At 43.5% G+C, this 20,684-nt stretch overlaps 1 protein-coding gene across 5 annotated transcripts in view; it reads left to right on the forward strand.

The window, feature by feature from the left end:
- RASGEF1B (RasGEF domain family member 1B) overlaps positions 1-20,684 on the forward strand; it is a 404,503-nt gene that overhangs the window by 360,461 nt on the left and 23,358 nt on the right. The window contains exon 1 of one of the 5 annotated variants that reach the window (XM_056568936.1): positions 10,157-10,754. The exons of 2 other annotated variants lie outside the window; for them this stretch is intronic. The gene's annotated coding sequence lies outside the window, so the exon portion shown is untranslated. Of the gene's footprint in view, positions 1-10,156; positions 10,755-11,913; positions 11,935-20,684 lie in introns of those variants that run through there. 2 more of the 5 variants (XM_056568935.1, XM_056568934.1) reach the window with 2 other exon arrangements.

The following is a 20,684-nucleotide window of genomic DNA, read 5'->3' on the forward strand; positions in this document are numbered from 1 at the left end:
ATGGTGTTTTTAGGGGTATTTTTGGACAAAAATGCTGTATCTGTTTCCAGCCTTATGATGTCAGTTCAAGTCATTAGTCCATAGTACGCTGTGATTTGCAGCTATAATACAGATGCAAAAAATACATTTGTATTATGCTTATGAGCAACTAGTCTGAAGGTTTGTCTGTCCTAGACAAATCCTAAGCAAATGACATGTGAAAGACATGTGAATGTAACAGAGGTGGCTTTCCTGTTTGCTCAGAGGTGTATTATATGTATTCTTGGAACCAATGCAAAAATCTTTAAAAGGGCCCCCATCTATCATGGGTCATGCTGTTGGCCTTTTTCAGTGGTGTAGCGGGACCTTTTGTGCACATGTAAGGCTACAGGGCCTGGGTGCAGCTACAATCTCTTCGCTCCTCTTTGATTAGCCAGAAAGGAAAGCCCCTTTAGAGTGCTTGGCTCACAGACTGAATAAAGTCATACTTATAAAATGATACCCAAAAGTTTAACCCAGACACCAGATCAGACAACAAACTTAATTTGAACCCCCAGACCAGATACCAAAATTTGTTCAAACCCCACTCCTCAGCCCCAATGATTCACCAGATTCTAATACAAGCAGCATCAGAAAGTTGTGTGTGCTGCCACATGCAACATCTGGATATTAGAGAGACTCCAAAAGAAAGAAAAACAAAAGGATAAGGAAGTTGATAGTAAAGACGTGTTTACAAAGATATACAACTTTTTATATAGATTTAACTGTTCTGTTGCTCATAGAGGGAGGTCTCAGCAGTAGAAATACCTCTCTATGATATCCATATGGACATATAAGACATATGGGAAGGGCTTGTCTAGATAGGACCACCCAGTCAAATGAGGTGTCTATTGAAAATAAATAAATGTGCATTGATATCAAATAACTAACTGCAAATTCCACAGACAGATGCCACTCTCCATTTAGCTGTTGCAGTTATCGGTTATCATTGAATCTAGGCCAATGTTTTTCCTTAGTAAGAGCCCTTATTATGCTGCCATCAGTTTGAATTGGGTACAATGGGATGGTTATCCAGATTTTCTGGTCTTCTCACTACTATATCTGACAATCTATGACTGTTCTTGGCAATGCACAGTGTTCGAGCATCTTTTGCCTAATTTATGGTATGAAATAATGATTTAAATGTGAAGTCTTGTATAAGTGCAAAGCTCATTAAGGATTTATTTGCAGGATTTGTCAAACTGTCAGTCTGGAATGCCACAACCAGTGTCCATATTTGTTTTTGGTGTTACTGACTTGACCTCTGTCCACATTCGGTCATAGGTTAGTTAAGAAAGAATTTGAAAGAGGATGTGATTCTGGCAAAACATTTCAATAAAACTTCAAGTCTAGATGATGGAATCCTATGCTTTATTCCTCCCTTCTAATATCCTAATATTACCTAATGTAGTAAGCATCAACCCACTTGCCTAATATCACATACAAGTTGACACAAACTAAGCTAGTAAAAGCATTAACCCCTTAAGGACCAGGCCAATTTTCACTGTAGGACCAGAGTGTTTTTTGCAAATCTGACCACTTTCACTTTAAGCATTAATAACTCTGGAATGCTTTTACCTTTCATTCTGATTCCGAGAATGTTTTGTTGTGACATATTCTACTTTATGTTAGTGGTAAATTTTTGTTGATACTTTTCATTTCTCGGTGAAAAATTCCAAAATTTGATGAGAAAATAAAAAATTTTGAATTTTTCTAACTTTGAAGCTCTCTGCTTGTTAAGAAAATAGACATTCCAAATAAATGATATATTGATTCACATATACAATATATACAATATGTCTACTTTGTGTTTCCATCATAAAGTTGACATGTTTTTACTTTTGGAAGACATCAGAGGGCTTCAAAGTTCAGCAGCAATTTTCCAATTTTTCACAAAATTTTCTAAAGCGGAATTTTTCAGGGACCAGTTCAGGTTTGAAGTGGATTTGAAGGGCCTACATATTAGAAATACCCCACAAATTATCTCATTATAAAAACTGCACCCCTTAAAGTATTCAAAATGACATTCAGAAAGTGTGTTAACCCTTTAGGTGTTTCACAGGAATAGCAGCAAAGTGAAGGAGAAATCTTCCTAAAATGTGTAACCCAATTTCTCTCGAGTAAGGAAATTTACTCGTGTTTAGTCGTGTTTGACGACTTTTCGTTAAAGTTGGATGTGTAAATTATTTAATTTTTTTTCACTATAATGCTGTTTTTACCCCAAATTTTACATTTTAACAAGGGGTAATAGGAGAAAATGCCCCCAAAATGTGTAACCCCATCTCTTCTGAGTATTGAAATACCCCATGTGTGGATGTAAAATGCTCTGCGTGCACACTACAATGCTCAGAAGAGAAGGAGTCTTATTGGCTTTTGGAAAGCAAATTTAGCTGAAATGTTTTTTGGGGGGAATGTCGCATTTAGGAGGCCCCTGTGGTGCCAGAAAAGCAAAAAAAAAAAAACGCATGGCATACTATTTTGGAAACTACACCCCTCAAGGAACGTAACAAGCAGTACAATAAGCCTTAACACCCCACAGGTGTTTGATAAATGTTCATTAAAATGGGATGTGAAAAGGAAAGATTTTATTTTTTACAATAAAATGCTGGGGTTACCCCAAATTTTTCATTTTCGCAAGCGGTAATAGGATAAAATGCCCAAGTAAATTTTGTAAATACATTCTTCGGAGTAAGGACATACCTCATATTTGACGTAAACTGCTCTGCAGGTGCACATCAGGTCTCAGAAGAGCAGGAGCGCCATTCAGCTTTTGGAGAATTTTGTCAGGGGCCTTTTGACAGAGCTACCATTGAGCCAGAACAGCGGGACCCCCCCCCCCCCTCAAGGGCCATCATTTTGGAAACTATACCCTCCAGGGAACATTATAAGGGGTACAGTAAGTATTTACACCTCACAGATGTTTGGAACATTGGGCCATAAAATGACAAAATAGTTTAGTTTTTTTACAAAAGGGGTAATAGGAGAAAATGCCCACAAAATTTTGTAACCCTATTGCTTCTGAGTATGGAAATAACCCATATGTGGACGTAACATGCTGTGGGGGTGCATAGGGGGAGAACTGGACATTTGGAATGGATGTGTGTTCCCGAAAGGAGAGAGAGCGCTGCGCATTTGAGGCAACATAACAAAGTCCCCGATGCGAGTGGATCAGTGACCCCTGACCCATTTTTGGAAAAAACACCCCCAGAGGTCTTATCAGGTTTTATTTTCTTTTTTTGTCTTTGATGAAAGAGTTTATTGGGCAATTTAGTGTTTTATGGGGTTAAAATTTGGAATGCACTCTGGACTTGGTACATTGGGGTCAAATTATGGAAAATTAAAATGTTGTACTCTATGGAAGTGTGATACTCCCTGAAGCAAGTTTTTAATGCTGAGGCCCGGATGATCAGGGCAAGTGTCACATTGAGTGGTGGTGTCCTTCCTTATCCCCCTCCTGTAACACAATCTGCATCTTTTCTGGGTTCGTCCCTTCTTTCCAGTGTGGGGGACTTCACTTGGAAAGTGCTGGCCTGGGACAATCCTGGCACCTATATTTCCAGTTCCTTGGGAACTCCGGCCTGCTCTTTCCCGGTTGCCAAAGATCATGGCCCTTAGGACTCCTTCTTAGAACTGGAGGAATGTCCCTGTGTTGCCAGTGTACTGGGACAGTACAAAAAAGTTGTACATGGCAACCTGTACCAAGTAGACCGCAACTTTTTTGTACCATGTTTTGCGCATGGCCATGTATGGCTTGAGGACTTGATCAGAAAGATCAACTCCCCCCATATACCGATTGTAGTCAAGAATACAATCGGGCTTGAGGACCGGTGTTGTGGTACCTCGCACAGGGACAGGTGAGCTGCCGTTACCATGAATTGTGGTCAGCATAAGGACATACTTCTTATCCTTATACCTGACAGCAACAGGTTTTCATGGGTAAGGGCACAGGACTCACCCTTGGGCATAGGTGTCTGGATCAAATTTAGAGGGAGGCCTCTCTGGATCTTCCGTACGGTCCCAAAAGCGGACATGGATCTGGCAGCAAGGGATGTGAACAGAGGGATGCTGGTATAAAAGTTGTCCACGTACAAGTGGAAACCTTATCTAGCAATGGGTGCACAAGGTCCCAAACGAGTTTCCCACTAACACCCAGAGTGGGGGGATATTCTGGGGGTTCAATACGGGAATTCCGTCCCTCATATACTCTAAACTTGCAAGTGTACCCGGAGGTACTCTCACAAAGTTTGCAGAGTTTTACACCATACTGTGCCCGCTTCAAGGGAATATACTGGCGGAAGATGAGTCTCCCCTTAAAACTGATAAGAGACTCATCTACAGAGAGCTCCCTGAGGGGTACATAGGCCTCCAAAAATCCGGGGGGGGGGGGGCCCCCGACGATCTCTGGACCAGCACCCCGGCATTCTGAACCGTGGCTCTTCCCATGAATTAAGTATGTTAAAGGAGCCGGGGGGGGGGGGGGGGTGTTACTGTGTAGGGGTATATGTATATGTAGTGTTCTACCCTTTATTTCGTGTAGTGTGGTGTGGAGTAGTGTAGTGTTTTTTGGGTACATTCACATGGACGGGGGTTCACAGCGAGTTTCCCGCTGGGAGTTTGAGCTGCAGCAGAACATTTGCTGCATCTTAAGCTAGCAGAAAGAAACTCACTGTAAACCTCCTCCTGAGTGAATGTACCCTCTATATTAACATGGGGGGGGGGGAACTCCAGCTGTTGCGAAACTACAACTCCCAGCATACCCTTTGGCTGTCCGTGCATGCTGGGGGTTGTAGTTATGCAACAGCTGATGGCACGCTGGTTGCAAAACACAGAGTTTGTTACTTAACTCAGGGTTTTGCAACCAGTGTGCCTCCAACTGTTGCAAAACTACAACTCCCAGCATGTACGATCTATCAGTGCATGCTGGGAGTTGTAGTTTGCAACAGCTGGAGGAACACTGGTTGCAAAACACTGAGTTAGGTAACAAACTCTGTGTTTCGCAACCAGTGTGCCTTCAGCTGTTGCAAAACTACAACCCCCAGCATGCAAAAACTACCAAAGAGCATGCTGGGAGTTATAGTTGTGCCTTCTGTTGTTGCATAACAACAACTCCCAGCATGCCCTTTTGTGCATGCTGGGAGTTGTTGCTAAGCAACAGCAGGAGGCCAGCCTTAACTCCTGCTGCTACGTGATCATCCTCCTGACTGCCGCCGCTGTCTCTGCTCCTGGGGCCCCGATCTCGCCTCCGATGCCGGGGATAGGGGGCCCCTACTCAGATACGGACTCCATGGCACCCACTCTCTCCGCCCTCCGGAATAGGGGCGGAGCGGGTGCCATTAGGGACACCCCCACAGCAGGAGTCCTGATTCGTCGGCCATCTCACTCCTGCTGCTAAAGGGTGATGTCTCGGACGGCACCTATCACCCTTTTTTTCCGTACCGGGGACCTGATTGACCCGGAATCGCCAATCTGAATTGATCGCGGGGGGTCTCAGGACTCCCCCAGGGGTTTGCATGTCGCGTCTGCTGAATGATTTCAGCAGGCATCCCGGTCCGGTCCCTGCCTGGCGAGCAGCGGGGACCGGAATTTCCACGGTCCTTAAGGGGGCTAAGCAGAACAAAACAAAACAATGAGCCGACATACCAGTGCTTGCGCATTTGTCAGCTGATTGCTGGCCCTATTACACAGGGTGATGATATTGGCCTTTTCAGCCTATATCCGCTCAGTATAATAGGGCCCAAAGAGGAAATTTGGGTGTCTCGAGGACACCCAAAGTTAAAATTTGACTGTCTATTATATCTGACATCTAAAAAAAATGTAATTTAGATCTACAAATTTATATTCTGAATTCTTCAGGTGTCAATGACAAAGAATGTTATCAGGACTAAATGTTTCTGCTTCCTGAATAACATCATTAAACAGCTTAAAAGACAAAGATGACCGGACCGCTGACTTCAGCAGGACCTGCCTAGTCTCATGTTTATGGAGGATTCCTGACTCATCATCAAGGTTCGGGCACATTGAATTTCAATGCTTAATTCTTTTGTTCTCCCAAGAGATAAGCAGCAGCCAGAAGACTCTGCCTGTGGCTTTTCCTCCTTGTCCCATGCAGACATAGCTTAGTATGGAGTAATCAGGTGGCATAGCTTTTGAAGGTGTATGGACACCTTCAGGCTTGATTCACACACAGTATTATGGGGGAGATTTTTCTAAACCCGTCCAGAGAAAAAGTTGCTGAATTGCCCATATTAACCAATCAGATGGCTTTCATTTTTGAAAGGGCCTCTGAACTATGAAAGAAGCAATCTGATTGGTTTTGATGGGCAACTCAGCAACTTTTCCTCTGGACAGGTTTTGATAAATCTTCCCCTACGTCTTTATTTTGGTTAGCAGAAGAGATAAGTGAACTTTTTAAAAGTTCAGCTTGGCTGGTTCATCAAACTTTGTCAAAAAGTTAGGTTTGGACCGAAATAGTTTGAACTGAACCTGAACCCTAAGCTGTATAACCCTTTTAAGTCACCTAGGAGTGTACTGAGATGTCAAAGTTATGGCCAAATTTATCACTATGGCTAAACAGATGTGGTACCAAGTGGTAGCTAACAGCTTGTTTATTTAGCTTTTTAATAAAAAGCTTATTTCATTTTTCAATGGCCTTTTTTTATAAATTAAAGAAGCGATCCGATTGATTGCTCTGGGCAACTGGTAAACTTTTCCGCAGATATTTTGATAAATCTTCCCCAATGACTTTTACCAAGCAGTCCCTTTTTGGGGTTCATCTGTTGTTGGGTAAGCCTGATAGTAGAAGCAACAGGGGTGGTGGTAGAAGAAGCTGCATAAGCGCACAGTGTCAAACAATGGACAGGAAAGGAGACCAGTGGTTGCTTAGGAATGGTATAATTCGGCTGCAGGGGTGGTGGATTGGGGGTAGTAGTAGCTGACACAATTTCACTAACACCTGCTATCCCTAAAATGGCTGCTGTACAATACAAAACGTATTCACACACACCAGATCCTCTGCAGATTTAAAGTTGTGGATCTGCTATTGTGGTTTAAAGGAAATCTGTCATAATTTTCACCTGCACTAACCTGTTGGTACAGACAAGTAGTGCAGGTGACACTGATGACGATACTTACGTGATCCCATTCCATGTTTCGGTTCTTACGCCATCTTCTTCAGTATCTTCGACTTGGAGCATGGGCGGAGCTTCGTGACGTCACTGTTCCTGCGCCCATCTGAATCCTCCACCCATCAGGAAGCTCCGCCCATGCTCCAAGTCAGCCCCGGGACGAAAGATACCTAAAAAGATAGTGGGAGAACCAGAGCACGAAACGGGATCAGGTAGATATCGTTATCATGAGTGTCACCTGCACGACCTGTCTGTACCGACAGGTTAGTACAGGCGAAACTGATGACAGATTTCCGTTACCAGTTGTAAAATCAGCTACTGCAGATTTTATAACTGTTAGAGTCTATTCACACGTACAGTATCCAGATTTGATGCACAGGATTTGAAGCTGTGTTCAATCATTTAGTTTACATTGAAATCTGCAGCAGAAAATCCTGCGCATCAAATCTGCGCATAATAATGTACACAAATAGACCATTAAACAGCTGCAGATCCGCAACTTTAAACCTGCAGGGGATCCAGTGCGTTAGGGTGCGTTCCCACCTGGCGTATATACAGCGCATTTCCCGTTGCGCAAAATTTGCAGCAGCAGTGGGAAATACGCTGTGTATTCCTCGCTCACTATACAAACAGGGCTTTCCGGCTGCAGTCTTATGTGTGTAGTGAGTTTTGGAGGCGGAGCCATGTGCCGGGATGACTGCGACGCGTGGCTCCACGTCCAAAACTCACTGCACACATAGGGCTGCCACCAGAAAGCCCTGTATGTATAGTGAGCAAGGAATACGTAGCAAACTTTGCACAGAGTGAAATACGCTGCGTTTACGCCAGGTGGGAATCCACCCTTAGGCAGGGTCACACAGGGCGCATCCACAGCGTAATTGACACTGCAGATGTGCAGATGGCAGTCACAGAGGAACTAAAGAGCGAGCTCCTGCCTGTGGTCAGGTAGATCTGTGTGCCCACTCATAGCGGCAGATTTCTACGAGCGGATACACAGAGCTACCCGGCCGCAGCTGGGTGCTCACTCTGCAATCCCTCTGTCACGGCCTTTGCACATCCACAGCATTAAATATACTGCAGATGCGCCCTGTGTGACCCTACCCTTATATTGGCTCTGGCATCATCCTTACACTGCCTCCTGATTGGCTGGGAGAGCTGTTTGCATGATTTTGAAGGCTTCCCTAAGGTCATGTGATCAGTGGCATAACTTTCAGCTTTTGGGCCCTCATGTGCAATCTACACCAGGGTCCCATGTCCATCATGTGCCATAAAGTAGCCGTGGCGGCAATACTTTACTGAGAGCTGCTGTTGCCATTCCTCGCAATGTGCTGACAAATACTGACCAATGCATGGCCGGTATTTGTCAGCGCATTGCGTACCCCCGCACAACTGGTGGCGTACCCCAAGAGGTATGCGCAGGGGTCAAGTCAAAGGGGGAGATTTATCAAAACCTGTGCAGAGGCAAAGTTGCCCAGTTGCCCATAGCAACCAATCAGATCGCTTCTTTCATTTTTCACAGGCCTTGTTAGGAATGTAAGAAGCAAGCTGATTGGTTGCTATGGGCAACTGGGACTCTGCACAGGTTTGGATAAATCTCCCCAAAGTGTGGGAACTCGCCCAAGGTTTCCACTTTAGGGCTGGTCCTGCAAATGGAAACAATGTTCCTGCTCTGAAAAAAAGTGCGGGAACCTTGTTCCCATGTGTCCCTTCAGGACTTAAAGGGGTAGTCCAGTGGTGAAAAACTTATCCCCTATCCTAAGGATAGGGGATAAGTTTGAGATTGCGGGGGGTCCGACCGCTGGGGCCCCCCGCGATCTCTCTGTACGGGGCCCCGGCTCTCCGCCGAGATAGCGGGTGTCGACCCCCGCACGAGGCGGCGGCCGACACACCCCCTCAATACATCTCTATGGCAGAGCCGGAGATTGCCGAAGGCAGCGCTTCGGCTCTGCCATAGAGTTGTATTGAGGGGGCGTGTCGGCCGCCGCCTCGTGCGGAGGTCGACACGCCCCCTTCCCGCGGGCTGTTGGGGCTCCGTACAGGAGATCGCAGGGGGCCCCAGCGGTCGGGGCCCCAGCGGTCGGACCCCCCGCGATCTGCAACTTATCCCCTATCCTTAGGATAGGGGATAAGTTGCTCACCACTGAATCACCACTGGACTACTCCTTTAAGCCCTGGGTACACGTACCACCGGTTGAGAACCCCTGGTCTAAATTGTTTGATAAATTCCCCTTAAAATGTACATTCAACAAATTTTAAAACTCCTTTTGTCATGTCCCTTTTTCAACAGAATTGTCCAGGGATTTGATATGTTTTATATATGTAGAAAAGGTGTAGATATATAACAGCTAAGGCTGGGTTCACACTACGATTTTCAAATACGGTAACCGTATACGGTTTTCCGCAAAAAAACGTATACAACAGTATCCGAAAACGTATGCATAGAGCATGCATTGTAAACCATATTCCAAATGTTGTGTACGGTTGCATCCGTTTTGCCTCGGATACGGTTTTGCCGATTTTTCAACCGTAGGCAAAAACGCTGTCGACCACATTTTTTGCCTCCGGTTGGAAGACCGTATGCGAACCGTATGCGGTTCTTTTAACATTGTTGTCTATAAGAACCGTACACAGAATTTCAGAATATGGTTGCACACGGTTTTTCTAATCCGTTTTTTGAGTTGACACATGCGCAGAAGGAATTTCAATAGAACAATAGTAACTTTATTAAATTGCTTGAAAACTAATTCCAACAAAATAGCAAAACCGTAGGCAAAAACGGATGCAAAGGCATAGAACCGTACATACATTTTGGAACTGTATACGGGGAAAAACTGTATTTGGAGTCATATGGTTGTATACGATTGCATACGGTTTTTGCCATATGTTTTTTAGCGGAAAGCCGTATACGGTAACCGTATTTGAAAAATGTAGTGTGAACCCAGCCTAACAGGCTTTGTCCTGAGGGAACTGTGATATAGACTATGGCTGTATGACACCACAGACATCTTGTGAGGCCGTGTACTCTCTGCACAACGCGACTGTATGTGTGAGCAGCCCTGGGATACGGCTGGACTTCCTTTAGCTATCTACATAGGAAAGACCACAAGGAATGCGTGAGCCGTTTAGTAACGCCATTAACCTCCCTTTCAGCAGCCTCTCCATTATCACAGCCCGTCTCCTCTGTGGCCCTGAGGCTACAACTGGAGGTGGAGGAGGGGGCAGGAGCCCTGCGGCCGTCTGTGTGGCCGCTTCTGATTCCCAATGTCTGGGAAGGAGTGGGCGGGAAGCGGCAGAGATGGAGGCTGAGGAGGGAGGAGAAGTGTGCTGTAGAGGGATACACTGCCATGACGTGTGGGGAGGAGGAAACTTTGAAAGCAAGAAACAAGTGCACATTGCAGCGAACGGCATTAGTGTAGAGCGGAGTGCGGCACCGGCTGTGTGTGGATTCTGTACCTGGACTTGGAAGCATTTCCCGCGTCCTCCCTGGACTCTAGAGTATACCCTGCACTGCTTCAGGATTACTACCCCCAATTACATGGAGGCAGCGTTAGCCCGGTCCATATAACGTGAACTGGCCACCGGAGCTCGATAAAGCATTCCTATTGGCAGGTAGTAGTATATAGTTAGTGTCTATCTATCATAGTGCAGTAGTTCCCAAGCAGGGTGCCTCCAGCTGCTGCAAAACTACAACTCCCAGCATGCCCGGACAGCAAAAGGCTGTCCGGATATGCTGGGAGTTGTAGTCTTGCAACAGCTGGAGACATTTTGCTTGGAGAACACCGGTTTAGTGTATGTATGAAATGTGCACTGCTGTGATACAATATAAATGCACTGATAGGCAGGTAGTATTAGTATTGTGTGTATATGTATGTATCCTAGGTCCTGTATATGTGATACAGTATAGATGCCCGATTGGCAGGTAGTGTGTGTGTATATTTATGCGTATCCTAGGTCTGTATATACAATATAGATGCACTGATAGTATTATTATAGTGTCTGTATATACAATATAGATGCACTGATAGTATTATTATAATGTGTGTGTGCGTATGTATGTATCTTGGTCTGTATATACAATATAGATTCACTGCTAGTATTAGTGTTTCCACCCTAGTTCTGTATATACAATATAGATGCACTGCTAGTATTAGTGTTTCCACCCTAGTTCTGTATATACAATATAGATGCACTGCTAGTATTAGTGTTTCCACCCTAGTTCTGTATATACAATATAGATGCACTGCTAGTATTAGTGTTTCCACCCTAGTTCTGTATATACAATATAGATGCACTGCTAGTATTAGTGTTTCCACCCTAGTTCTGTATATACAATATAGATGCACTGCTAGTATTAGTATAGTGTGTGTGTGTATATGTATGTATCTTTGTCTGTATATACAGTATAGATGCACTGATAGTATTATTATAGTGTGTGTATGTATCTTGGTCTGTATATACAATACAGATGCACTGCTAGTATTAGTGTTTCCATCCTAGTTCTGTATATGTCCTACAGTACAGATGCACATTCCTATATCAGGGCTAGTAATGGGCAGTAGCATCCTATAAATAGCAGTGACATTGCCCTGTGTGTGATCACTGGGGTGACATCATTTGGAATGGGGATGCAGACTTGTGAGTCAGTGTTGTCTATAGTGTACTTGCTATGCATGTCATAGGATTCTTAGCTATTCATAGAGATGCTCTCTGTTTATGTAGCCCAGTGGGTACATTGTGTACCGAGTGTTGTAGAATGCCAGCCCAAAAGCACCCACCCGCTCCTTACTACCAGGTCAGCTGATGTTTATTTACTGGGATCTATATTTAGGCATGGGAACCGGGCGATGGGAAACTAAACATTACTACAACTGCAGGATAAGTGTTTTGGCACTATCTACTTTTCTATTGATTTGCTAAGCGATGCCATACAACCTAGTGAATTGATGCTTCCTGTACTGCCTTTAATATGGTAAACCTCCGCTTCCAGCTTTATTCATGTGAGCAGAGATCTAGCACAGAGCCTTGTCTAAAGTGATAAATAAATAAAAATTAGAGCACTGTGACACATTCTGCTTGTGCATTGGTCTGGGTCAGGGCTGTCATTCATGTGACTGTGCTCTGGGTGAGGATACCCCTTTAATCTGGCAGCAGAGATAGGGTTACCGGAGCAGTAGGGGAGAAGTAGCAGCCAGATCTTGTTGATGTCGTTTATGTCTATGGGATAGAATAGAATCAGACAGGAAAAATCTATTCCAAAGCTCATGACATTGGATGGTTTCCTGATCCCATTGTGATTAAAGGGGTACTCTGGTGGAAAACATTTTCACTTTAATTTTTTTTTTCAAATCCACTGATGCCAGAAAGTTAAACAGATTTGTAAATTACTATTAAAACATCTTAAACCTTCCAGTACTTATCAGCTGCTGTATGCTTCTTTTCAGTCTGGCCACAGTGCTCTCTGCTTCCATTTACTTCCATGTCAGGAACTGTCCAGAATAGAAACAAATCCCCATAGCAAACCTCTCCTGCTCTGGACAGATTCTGATACTGACAGAGGTGTCGACAGACAGCACTGTGGTCAGACTGGAAAGCACTATACAACTTCCTCTTGAGCATACAGCAGCTAAGTACTGGAAAGATTAAGATTTGTAATAGAAGTAGTTTACAAATCTGTTTAACTTTCTGATACCAATTCATTTGAAAATAATTATTTTCCACCGGAGTACCCCTATAAAGGGATGCAATGCTAGAACTATGGCTGATTGTAACATAGCTAGATCCGTCTTGGACAAGATCTTTAAGGGCTTATTCACACTGTTGTTAAGCCAGTCCGTCAGAATGACAGGAGTTAATCGAAGAAAAAAAGGGCATTTCCTATTTTTTCTCTGTTATAATACTGGATAACCCAACAGTCCCCATTCAAGTCAATAGGATCTGCGGGGAGTCGGTGGTGTCAGTTGTTCACCGACCTGTTCAGGGTCTGTTGGCCTCTAAGGGTATGTTCACACTGCGGAATTCCGCGAGTGAAATTCCACACAGTGAACGTTAGCATATGTGTGAATGGGTCTTCTGCGAGACCCGTTCACACTGCGGAATTTCAGCGGCGGACAATTCCGCCGCTGAAATTGTTCAGCGCAAAGAAAGAACATGTTCATTCTTTGCACGGAAGTCCGCGATCACTGCAGTGCCGCGCGGTCCTACCATTACCGCTGGATGCCAGACTAAATCTCCACTCGCTGAATTCCGCGAGCAGAGATTCAGCTACAAATCCGTATTCTGAACATACCCTAAAAGAAAGAGCTGAACGGAGCCAGAATGGGATGGGGCATAATGGCAGTGTGACCCTAGCCTAAGCAGTATTCTTCAGTCATGACTGAGTCTAGCCAGTGAGTCAGTATCTAGCAAGACTTTAGTCATGTTATTGATCATAGGCTTCAACTATTGGTTGTGTTAATAATAATGTGTTTATTTATATAGCACCAACATACTTTACAGCACCATACAGATTGCCATCACTCACTTTGATTCATGTCCCAATGAGGCTCCTGATCTAATCCTAAACTAACCCATCAGTGTGATTTGGATGAATCAATAAATGAAACTATAGCCTGATCTTGGGTTTTGTGAAGCCATAATTCCGAGCTGGTGAATGGCATGTGTCAGTAACACAGGAAGATCGGGGCTTGTGAAGTAATCTCTGGATACTTTTAGACAGCAGAATGGATTTGGTAATTGCATTTTACCACAAACAGAAGGACTTTCGTTCCTCTCTGTTAATCTCCATTAGAGCTTGATCCCTCAGGGTGAACACAGATCTAAGGCATCTCTGAGGATTTCAGATAAATGAGTCTTAGGGGAGCCCTTAGCAAACCATCAGACTAAAAATAAGTGTTTGTTTTAGCAGGAGCCTCATGTTGTAAGATTGAACATACATGAATGTTTGCCTCTTTACTGATTTTTAGTGTTAGACCTAGTCCACACCACAGGGCAGTCTTTGCTTACATTTCTTCAGTCAGGACCAGAAGTGGATCCTAGAGGAAGGCTGTATTCACACAACACACAACACACACACACACACACACACACACACACACACACACACACACACACTGGATCTGCAATTGCATGTTACAAAGCAGACAAAAATACACAAATCTCCTTGTAAAATCTGCAGTTACGGATCTGCAATTGTGGATTTTACAACTACACATCCACCAGGGATCCTATGTATTTGTGTGTGTGTGTGTGTGTGTGGGGGGGGGGGGGGTACACAAGAAAAGTATAAAATAAAAAAAAATTAAAAAAAAGTATGAATAAAATAACAAAATAGCAGCGAATCTAAAGAAATGCCTGCATGAGAAACATACAGATTTTATAGCTAATTTTGCCATACAATTGGATGAAATTTGCTGCCAATGTCCACAATAGAAATTGCCCTGCAAAATGTCAGTTTTCATTTAGATATTTTCTGTCTGCAAATCTGGATGAAAAATCTGCAGCAAATCCACTGCATGTACATTTAGGCTAAGGCCAGTTTCTCACAAGCTTTTTATGAGCATAGTTTTGCATCAGATAGTCCTGGGCTGACCCTGGGTATACAGACTTGTATTCACAGCAGTATAATTCTCCAAGATCACTGTACCTTTGCATCTTTGTTTATTGATAATTCTCCAAGACGCTGCAATTTCACTTGTAAAACTTGCATTTACATGTACTTAATCTGCTTTGGAAAATCTGCAGCATAGTTGCTGTAGGTCCACTGTTAATGTTTTCTGTGGTTTTGGTTATTGGGTTTTTCTTTTCTTTGAGCCAAAGCCAGAAGTGGATCCAGCAGGAAGGAGAAATAGAAGTCTTCTCCCATTGGAAACTTACATTTTTTTTTTTTTTAAATAAAACCGCATGGATTATTTTTTTTGGGGGGGGGGGGGGGGTGAAACCACATGGATTCTGATGCAGAAATAACCAAGGGTTTCTTGTCTAAATCACTGTGCAATTTTGCCTGTGTGAACATACCCTAAAGAAACAAGTTTACTGCTGTTTTTACGATGACTTTTGGTTTTTGCTGAAACAAAAATGAAAGCCTACACAGACGACAGCCCTGTGGAGTGCACAAGGCCATAGTCATCTTGTCTGCTTAAACAACTTGTTTGGGCAGATGCCGATTTGATTCATCAGTCCAGGCTGGCATGGAAAATATGTTGTGATCAATAGTTATTAACTCTACTATTGTAATGTTCATACAAAAATTTCCAATGTAATGTTAAGCTAGGAAAATCCATTCTGGTGTAACAAATTGTCTTTGCATCTATAACTAAGGCTAGGTTTAAACTGATGCGGAGTTCCGCTAAAGGAAGCTCCGCTGCAGAACCTCTTTAAAGTATGGTCATTGATTGGATAAAAGAATAATCCATATCCTATTTCTTTTTTTCTCTATAACATCAGACACCCGACAGACTCCCATTTAAGTCAAGGTACATTCCTATCCAGGATTTGTGGATCGGGCAGGAGAAGTTCCAAACCACGTTCTGCCATATCTCTTCCGGATCCACACAGTAACCGATTGACTTAAATGAGCTGCCTGGAGTAAGAAATCGCAGATGTGATCGCATCCTAATGGGATCCGGCAGGACCCAGCAGTGTCCGTTGTGCAAAGGGTTAGCTCTTTGCCAAACGGACACTAAATGGGACAGAGGCCCTTAGGAGATACGCTGTAGTATGACTGAGCCCTTATTTGAATTTAGGGAAACATTTCAGTGCAGGCGTCTCATGGACCTCCAAGGGTTTTCTCCTAAATGTATCTGTTTTCAGAAACATGACCACAACAAACAGTGCCACCTAGTGGTCACTCTTTTTTGGAATGTTAGTTTGCATGGAATCGATGCCTCAATTTGCTATTCAGTGAGGAATTATGAAACAAATGGTTTTGAAGGATAACTTACTAAATAAAAGCAGCAACTTTCTAGTCTTCTTCATAAGTGTCAGCTCTTATTTCTTTTTTAGCACAAAGCATTGATCATAAAGTCTCCCTTACAGTGTAGTCGGATGTATACTGATGGCCTATAACATAGGAATATTACAGGGTATGAAATGCTTACATCCTACATGAAGTTGTGGCTTGTTGGGAAGAGACAACTAACACGTTTACAAATCACTTTGCTCCGGACCTTCCTTGGTGTCTTTATACTATAAGACGCTGTTCCGTACAGTCCTCCTCCCCTTTCCAAAACAGTCTGGTGTGACCACAGCTCTTGTTTCTCTTGGGAAGGATTAATTCAGTGCAGGATAAACAGTGATGTTACTGAAGCAGCTATTCTAGGATACATCGTGACCCATGAAACCAATCTAATGCAAACATAATCAAAAGTAAATCCTCTAATATTGTACATCCCATAAGCTGGTGGTCTGTACAGTGCATTCTGGTTGACTTGTACGCTGCATAGCATTGCAGGTTTTCTTTTTCTTGAACTAGACACCACTTTCCTTCCTCCATGTGAACATAGTGTTAGTTTTTAATAATGTTTTGAGCTGCTTATATTTATTAAGAAATAATCGCGAGTTCACAAACACAGGGCTGGAATTCTTGCAGCTGTAAAATACAGTGGTCCCTCAAGTTACAATATTAATCGGTTCCAGGACGACCATTGTATGTTGAAACCATCAGGTTGAGACCATAACTCTATGGAAACCTGGTAATTGGTTCTGAAGCCACCAAAATGTCATCCAGAAATAGGAAAAAGGGAGGATTAAACATAAATAAGTAGATAACTAATACAGATAAAGCAAATCCTTACATATAAAAGTAAGAAAGATCTGCTGGGAGCTGTAAATCACGGTCTATGTCAGTGTTTCCCAACCAGGGTGCCTCCAGCTGTTGCAAAACTACAACTCCCAGCATGCCCGGACAGCCAAAGGCTGTCCGGGCATGCTGGGAGTTGTAGTTTTGCAACAGCTGGAGGCAACCATTTTTGGGAAACACTGGTCTATGTAGAGGACAGGAGCTTCTTCAGGGTCCTGTACAGAACACACAATGTCCTTTAAAAAAAAAAAAAAAGGAAAATGGAGCCGCCCTCACCTGATGCCCAAAGGAGCAGCTAACCGTGGCACAGATAAAGTGTTCAGAACATGTAATACCTCCTTGTACTGTCGGGGGCGCTACCAGACACCAGTCAGTGCATGCACAGGGGTTTTACCACTGAAATATCCATTCTGATTGGTCGGTTCTTCCAGCCATTGACACGTTTCGCAGATTCCAAAGCATTGTATGTTGAATCTGGTTTCAAGTTACAATGGTCCAGAAAAGACCATTGTATGTTGAAACTACTGTATGTTGAGGCCATTGTAAGTTGAGGGAACACTGTGTAAAGTGACCTGCAATTTACCGGTTTTGATAATCTGCTTTTTTTGTGCCAAATCTGTTTTTTTTTTCTTCAAATTAATATTAAAATCGGCATTTTTTATAAAAAGAAAAAAAAATTATTTACCACTTTTGTATGAAAAACGGCCTATAATATTATTATTAATAATAATAATAATATATATATATTCTTTTAACATTCTAGAATTTTTGAGCTTGTGTTCCTGACCTTTGGGATTTTGCCGCTAAGGTTAGGTCAGATTATTTTCTGTGGTTAGAAACTGACAGGACCCTGATGCTATGTGTGAATATTTAAATGAGAATTTAGTGTGTCTCAGATTGACTAATAAAATGTCAGGTAGAATCTGGTTACAATGGTTCCTTGTGCTCTGTTTACCCATAAGCCTGACTTTTGTTTGTGAAGAGCTGTAGGGTCTGTATATTCCCTGTATTTGCTTTGTGGTTGTAGTGACACAGCTGGCGGGACATTCCAGGTACCATGTCTAGTAGAGTGCTGGATGTCTCCTGATGTGTATATGTCAACATATTTCTATTGAATCTTAATGTCCAAGGACATTGCTTGTGTAAAATATCTATGTGCTGTAGATTTCAAAAGACCAAATAACAAGTTGGAGACAGTACAATTCCAAGGGCGGCTTAAAGTGCAGGCCCCGCAGAAACTTGTGTTTTGGGAAGCAAGGGGCCCCTTTTTGTGCTCTGATGGTGCATATGATGAGAAGCTGTTCTGCGCTGCTACCGACAGCTGACAAACAGTTTAGTGGTGCAGAATAGGGACATCAATGTTTTATGACCCATCTGTCAGCATGTGCCTAATTAATAAAGAAGTGTCTGTGAGAGACAACTGGGCCCCGGCCAGTCTGCGGGAAAATCTGCTGTCTAAAAAGCTTGGACTTGTAGTTAGATGGCTCTCTGAAGTCAATGTGGTTGCAGTGGAAGCCATTATGTGCTAGCCTGTCAGTCTTAGTCTGTCTTTCTGAGTCAAGCCTGCAATAGTCTGCTGTGACTTAAATTTAAAGGTGCATGTTTGTACATGGGCCTGTTAGGGCTGTGCGGTATGGCCAAATATGTGTTTCGCGGTATTTTTGTAACTTATGGAGGTTCCACGGTATATAACGCTATCTCCCCCCCCCTAAATTAATTATTAGCCCAGCGCTGCGCTGTCCCCATCGGGGTACTACTCACGTCACCCGCAAGTGCTGCTCTCCTCGACCTCCTGTTTGTTGCGGCGGCCGGCGCTGACACTCTATACTGTATCCCTATGCCTGGGCTGCAAAAGGTAAACAAAAATAAACTTTAACGCATGTTCCTACGTCGGCCTTACACTCTTCCTGGGGACATGAACGTCGGACAGCCGTCAGCCTATCACCGGCCGCAGCAATGTTCCGCCTCGGCCGGTGATAGGCTGAACCCACTGTCATGTAAGGAGCCGGCTTCTTACATGACTGTGGCCTCAACCTATCACCTGCCGAGGCGGAACATTGCTGTGGCCGGTGATAGGCTGACGGCTTTCCGACGTTCCATTCCCTAGGAAGCTGGTCCGGACCGACGGGGAAGGTGAGTTAAAGTTTGTTTTGTTTACCTTTTGCACCCCGGGCATAGGGATACAGGATAGAGCAGTGGTCTTCAACCTGCGGACCTCCAGATGTTGCAAAACTACAACTCCCATGCTGGGAGTTGTAGTTTTGCAACATCTGGAGGTTGAAGACCACTGGTATAGAGTGTCAGCGGCGGCGACCGCGACAAACAGGAGGACGAGGAGGGCAGTGCTTGCGGGTGACATATGTGAGTAGTACCCCGATGGGGACAGCGCAGCGCTAGGCTAATAAATAATTGGGGGGGTGGGGGAGAAGCAGAAAAGCGTTCGCGGGTCACATATGATTAGTTCCCCGATGTGGGGACAGCGCAGCGCAGGGCTGATAATTAATTCCCGAAGGGGAGGGGCCAAAGCGGTATTGCGGTATGGGGAAAAATTCATATCGTGCAGCACAAAAATTTCGGTATGAACCGGTATACCGCCCAGCCCTAGAGCCTTTGTCTTCGGAGGAATCTGGCAGGACTTTAAGCCATGCTTCCCAACTATCGCAGTATATTGGGAAATGCCTTACTTATCTATTTCATTATAAGCTCTTCTGATGACAGGTGACTCTAGATGGCTTTGTCCATTTTGTGACCTCACAGTGGATTTAGGATCTAGCTTTTAAAGGTGGCCACTGGCCAGATTATAAAATGTATGGAGGACACAATAGGCTGGCTTAACTGTTTTCTGCCCATCAGGGGTACCATTTCTTGACTATCCTTCAAGATAACTTTCAAAGAGCGACCATGAACATATCAGAAAGAAAACCTTCATGAGAAATCTCCAATGTATGGCCAGCATAATGTATATGAAGGGCTGTCAAGTTTTAGGCTCCTGTTTTTGGTGAATAGGACAAGTTAAGGTTCATGTAAACTTGTATGTGTAAGAGGATTGTAGCTTTTAAATAGCTGACAAGTTCTGATAGATGGCAGCTTTCTTGAGGTATCTGGTTTAACGAAAGAAAAGAAAAAATAGCAGATGGTCGGTCAGTAGAATAAGGGGTTATACGTAATCTGACCTATATGGATCAATTGTTATAGGAAAATTTGTATTTAAGCTCCATCTGTTCTTATTGTACAAATATTGTATTGTAAATACAAATGTTAGTATTTAGTAGATTCTTCTCATATTTGAAACCACATTTAAGACCTTAAAAAGGAGATGGGCTCTTGCATTTAAAACAATATAGTCTGTTTTTGTGTAAGAGGGCTTTGGTGAATGAATGATATACATATTGTAAAAGTGTCAGACATTGGCTTTATCCATAGCTTCGCACTGAGGTGTCACATGTGACATGTCTGCTCTTTGCAGTTATTTTTAGGTGTTATTTTTCCAGGCTGAGTTGAGTTTGTAAAATCCCACAAGTATGCACATGTCATGTTAGCAGGTGTCACTGTTTAGTGACCGACACATGGGCTGTTCCAGTAACTGTCATCACCTCTTCTGGCCATATATACAGTCAATACATGCTTCTGAAGAATAAAAGCTTTCATGATTTGAACAATTGCTGTGTTAGGCTGGGTTCACACTACGGTTTGTAATTACGGTTCCCGTATACGGCTGGGAGGAGGGGTGGGCGGGGCTTAATCGC

Source organism: Hyla sarda, chromosome 1 (assembly GCF_029499605.1).
Source record: "Hyla sarda isolate aHylSar1 chromosome 1, aHylSar1.hap1, whole genome shotgun sequence".
Taxonomy (NCBI): Eukaryota; Metazoa; Chordata; class Amphibia; order Anura; family Hylidae; genus Hyla; species Hyla sarda.